This window comes from Gossypium arboreum, chromosome 13 (assembly GCF_025698485.1).
Source record: "Gossypium arboreum isolate Shixiya-1 chromosome 13, ASM2569848v2, whole genome shotgun sequence".
Taxonomy (NCBI): Eukaryota; Viridiplantae; Streptophyta; class Magnoliopsida; order Malvales; family Malvaceae; genus Gossypium; species Gossypium arboreum.
The window spans coordinates 87,904,811-87,910,810 of NC_069082.1; positions in this window are offsets into that span (position 1 = coordinate 87,904,811).

Below are 6,000 nucleotides of genomic sequence, written 5' to 3' on the forward strand. Positions count from 1 at the left end.
AAAACATACAATTAGGCATATTATGAGTTTACTTTAAGTTATCAAAACTTACCTGGTATTCGTCTCGGAATCGAGTTTCGGTTATTCTGAAACTTTTCGTTTTCCTCGATCAACCTTCAAAATTTTTTCTTCGGGGTCTATAACAATAAAATTAAATTATTAACACCTCACATTATACATTTTCAAGTCTAAATTTCACCTCCGGACCAAATGACCGTTTTGCCCCTAACCTTTCACATTTTAACGTTTTAGTCCCTAGGCTCGTATAATGAAATGCATGCTATTTCTACCTTACCCAAGCCTAGCCGAACACTTTTCCCTCTTATGGCAGCCCACATTTTTCCATTATTTCACATTTCTACCTCATACTTTACACCTTTTGCAAAAAGGTCCTTTTAGAGGTTTTTCATGAAAATCACGTAGGAAAAGATGTTCAACACACATCCAACTTTCATATTCCTCCACAAAACATCAAAATACAGGTAACTCATGCATTGGTAAATTTTTAAACATGAACCCTAGCATGAAATATGGGTAGAAATTAAGAGAGCAAGCTACCAGGATTTCAAAAATACGAAGAACATTAAAAATAGGGATTGGGAGCACTTACTATTGAGCTTGAAAAGCTTGAAAACCTTAGCTATGGAGAACTCCAAATTTTTGGTAGCAACATGAAAGAAATGAGCTGATTTTTGGCTTATATTTCCGATTTTATTTCATTAAAATGCCAAACAACCAGAATGCCATTAAGCCCCTTCTTTAAAATTTCATCTATACAAACCCATTTTTTTCCAAAAACTTAGAAATTAGGTAAAGTACTCTCTAAGGACCTCTAATTAATAATTTAAAGCAATTTTATACAAATTTCTTCTAGAATCCAAGTTTTACAAATTATTCAATTTAGTCCCTAATTTCCAATTGGACACTTTACTCAAAGAATCTCTTCATGAAACTTTAACACATGCATATTCCCGTATATAGACCTCATAATAATTAGAAAATAAATATTTCAATGTCAGATTTGTGGTCCCGAAACCACTATTCCGAGTAGGCCATATTTCGGGATGTTTCAAATTCATCAAAAATCCTAATACAAAACATAGTAATCTAACACATATCTTTCATTTTTCATCAACTGTCATCACAAAGCTCATAAAAGCATCAATGGCATAATTTAAAATCATCTTCAAATTCAAAAATTGATACATGGACTTGATAGAATAGAAAACAACAATCACAAAAACGTAGAAATTATCAAAAACTGAACAAAACTCATACCTTAATCGAACTTGAAAATAGCAGAACCCTAGAACAAACTTTTCTTCTTCTTTTTCTCTTAATATTCTATCATGGATGGAAGAAATAAAAAGCTTTTCTTTTATTTAATATGACTTAGTAACCTATTTACAATTTTAACCTTATTTATAAACATATAACATCAATTGATGGATGGCCATTAATGGCCATTAACATTACCAATGGGTTAATAACAACATAAGGACCTTTGCTTTAGAAAGCCATGGCAAATAGACACCTTAACAATATAGAAAGCCACATTTACACTTTACACGATTAGGTCTTTTTTCACAAATCAGACACACAAACGATAAAATTTTCATACGAAATTCTCACAGCTATCAATTCACAAATTATAAGCACAAAAAATAATAATAAAATATTTTTTTGACTCAGAATTGTTGTCCCAAAAACACTAAATCGGGCTGTTACAGATTTAAATAGAAATTATACCATCTTATTAATGATGGTTAATGTGGTTAAATATATGTAGAAGAAATAATAATATGTTATAAAAATTATAATTAAATTAATTAAATTATAAAGAATAAACATTATAAAGGGAAGAAAGAGAAAAAACTTTTGATTTTCTCATTTCTTCAAATCAAACATAGCCCATGTACTAATTTGATAAACTGCTGATAAACCAAAATTTATACATATTTTTATCCCATGCTTAGCATATTTATGGAAAGTTTCTCCTTTGGTTTGGTGAATTCGATGCTCTTAATCCTTTAATTTCATGTTTTATAATTAGGTGAGCATAGGAGAGTACAAAGAGCGAGAAACGGGCAGAAAACGGAGAAAATGGACCCACATGGGAAATCAACACGGCCTGGACTTCCTCACACAGGCGTGTCACATGGCCGTGTCCATTTGGCGGGATCGAAGCATGACTTACACGGGTAGACTACACGCCAGTGCCTATTCAACGAGCTTGACCATGGGCCGGAGTAATCGCACACGGGCGTGTCCCTGCTAAGCCCAAGCATAGCCATATTCGAAAAAGGCCACTTTTGAGGGCTCTTAGGCATTCTAGAGCCTATTTAAACACTGGAAAAGGAACTTAGAACAGACACGCAGAGTAGGAGGCAAGGAATTACTCAAGGGAAGCCGATTGATTCATCTCAGAAGTCGAATTCATCATCAAAACTGAATATCTCCCTTCAATTTCCATTCAGGGGTTTTGGGTTTTCTTTATGTTTTGTTATCTTTATTCTTGTGAGATGTTTTCTTTCATAAGTATGAACTAAACCCCCTAAATACCTAAGGGGAATGAAACCTAAGACAGATCTTGTTATTATTATCTGAATTGTATGATAAATATTTGACTTGTTCTTAATTATGTGTTCATAATTCTTGTTTTAACATTCCAGGATATTGATTCAAGTTAATGCTCTTATTCAGAGGAGGAATAGACCCTGTCTAAGAGTAAATTGTCGTTATTAAGCAGAATTGATTGCACGCCTAGAGATAGGGTGACAACATTTTGTCGGATTAGGGTGAAACTTAAAAAGGGGATCCATAGATCGAGTTAATGCAACACTAGGACGTTAATTAGAAAGATATTTCAATTAATTAACCTAGGGTTAGACGTTATTAGTCTCGAAAGAGATAATAATATAACTTCAGGATTTCTATGGGTCAAGTCAAATGAATAAATCGTCTGATTTAGAGTCAAATAACAAGTGAAGTCTAGGTGGATTTTTCCTTGGGCATTGTCTTAATCAATCAAATTTTCCCAAAAGCTTTTCCCCAATTTCTCTCTATGCACTCGTAGTTTAGTTACTTAGTTTAGATAAATAAATCCCTTAATTTTTAGGCTAGATAATAAAAAAAGTAATTACTAGTACTCTTGGTTCCTTTAGGTTCGACAATCCGGTCTTGCTAAAGCTATACTACTGTTCGATAGGTACACTTGCGTTCATCGTAATAATAATTAGTTTCAAGAATGATTAATTATAAATTTTTAAAACCTGTCGCAAATATCAAGTATCAAGTTTGTGGTGCCTTTGCCTGGGAGCTAGGATATTAGGAACACTCGATTTTTGCTACCTTAGCCATTCTACGTTATTTGCAATTAAATTTTTATTTTCTTTTCTAATTTTTCTTTTGTTCGTTCCTGGCAGGTTTTTATAATGTATGACTAGAAGAAACCCGTCGGGACCATTACTGTTTGATAGTGAGATCGATCGCACAGTTCGCAGAAACTGTAGGGAAATAAGGTGAAGCTTACGATAAACCGAGAAAGAGCAAGAGGACGATACTTCAACCAAAACAAAGGAGATGTGTGACAGCCTTAATTTTGCTGGTTTCGGGACCACTAAACCGAGTCGTGAAAATAATTGAATGATAAATTTTGTGCTTAATTTGTGTGAAAATGCATATGTGAATTTGTGGTGCTTTGATTTTTTCCAATTAAGGTGAATTTTATTGAAAGGGACTTGTGTGAAAAATTTAAGAAATATGCTAGGTATTTATGTGATGGCTTATTACTATGGTTTAAAAAGCATAAGGATGTGCATGTCAAATTGTCATTTTTTTTATAGTGGCCGGCCATGTGGTTGAGTAATTGAAAAAGTATAAATTTTATATGTATTTATATATATAAATGTATTATAATATGTAATAACAATTTTATATTATAATGAAATAAGTAAGTGGGTGAAAAGAACAAGGTTGATAACTTTTGTTCTTCATTGCCGAAAGGGGGGGATAGGAGAGACCAAACTTTCGGCTATGTTAGCATCAAAATTAAGGTATGTTTCATGTGCTATCTTCAAAGTCTTGTGAAAATCTAGTTAATCACATTGTTTCCTACATAGCCCATGTTAAAAACTTTAGTTTTGGTTGAGGATATAGCATTCGGCCATTTACCTAAGTTTTTGCTAAATTATTGATAGTTGAATGTTAGTTTTAAAGAATGAATAATTGTGATTTTAATGGAGTTTCATGTTGCTTAGGTGGTGAATTAAGCATATATGTGCATTAGATGCTAAGTAGGAAATCGGCTAATGTGTTGGGTGTACTATGGCCGATTGTAACTTGGATAAAATTTAGTAATGTATGTGCTTTAAATGTGTTATGAACTATTATAAGTTAAATTAAGTTGAAGCTTGGTAAAATTGAATAATTGTGGTTTAATTTCTTAATGGCAATTGGCTATTATGGTGAAATGCAAATGTTAATATTTAGTTACTAGTGTTTATATGTGTGCTAGCCGGATTTGAACTTGAATGATGATTTGAGCACAATGTGTTGTATTGATATTATGCTTAAGTGAAATTATAGATATATATGATGAAATTGATTGGTGATATACATGTTTGAATAATATGTATGCAAAGAATGTGTGAAAGAGTGAATTGGTAATAATCTGTTTGGGACAGCAGTAGTAAAGTGATTTTGGAAAATCACCATAAATTGTGGGAATTGAGTTAGAAGCTGAATAAATTATGTAATTAAAGCTAAATGAGTCTAGTTTCTTATTATAGAAACCATGTAAGCAAAAGAATTTCCGATAATAAGATATTTGAAGTGATGTGGGACAGGGTCAAAATGATTTCTAGATCCCGTGTTCTGTTTTCATAATATCATTATAAATTGTAAAAAAATGGTTATAAGATGAAGTTTATATGGTTAGACTCCTTAATGAGTCTAGTTTCAAATGAAATAAACAAAAACATATTTTGAATTCTTTACAATGATAATTTTGATTTGTAGTGAAGAGTGGTCAGATTAGTCAAACAGTGAAACAAGGGAAAATTTAAGAAAAATATGGTATTGATTTTCCAAACCAAAAATTCTGAAACTTTTATGGATAAAAGATATATGAGTCTATTTTCAGGGAAAATTAACGGCACTTGATTTGGAGTTTTTTAGGTCCAGTTATAAATGATTTATTGACTGTTGCTCAAGAAGACAGCTTGCAGTGAAATTATGATTATGTGGTAAACATTGACAAAAAATTCGTTAATGAGTTGCTTATTGATTTCTTATATGCTTACTATGATCAGTAAGTGTGAAATTCGAATATATATATATATATATATATTATATTTATAAAGTGATGCTTGAATAGTCGAATAATGACTAGTTTAAAATCTTTGAATTTAAGCTCAAGAGCATAGAGGGACAAATTCGGATAAGGGAAAAGAGAAAGTAATCGAATAGCCATTGTAATCATTCGGTAACATTCGAGGTAAGTTCTTAAGTGTTTAAGCTTGATTCCTTTTTATATGCCTAAGAGTTAAATTAATATGGCAAAGAGAATGTAAATTTTATTTAGTTAATGTGCCGAATATGTAATGATTTAAGGCTATAACACGATTATGGCTATTATGCTTAAGTTGAATTGGATTTGGAAATTTGATGCACTAAATGAGTGTTACAATGAGTAAACTATGTTGTATATGTGTTGGTAGAGATATCACGATTTGTGATTATTAAATATCTAAAGGAAACCATGATGTGTATAAAATTATTATTATTAGTTCTTTGTGGTAGCCAAATATGGCTTGGCACTAAAGTGATTAAATGTGAACTTTGATGAGGTAAACTATTAAAAGTGTGGTGCTTTAAGACTATGGGCTAATATGATATGTGGATTCGTTCCGTAAAGTAAATTATTCAGGTACGATTAACCTAATTAAGTATATGTGAATTAAATGAATTTGATGATTGATGTGAATCGAACATATAAGA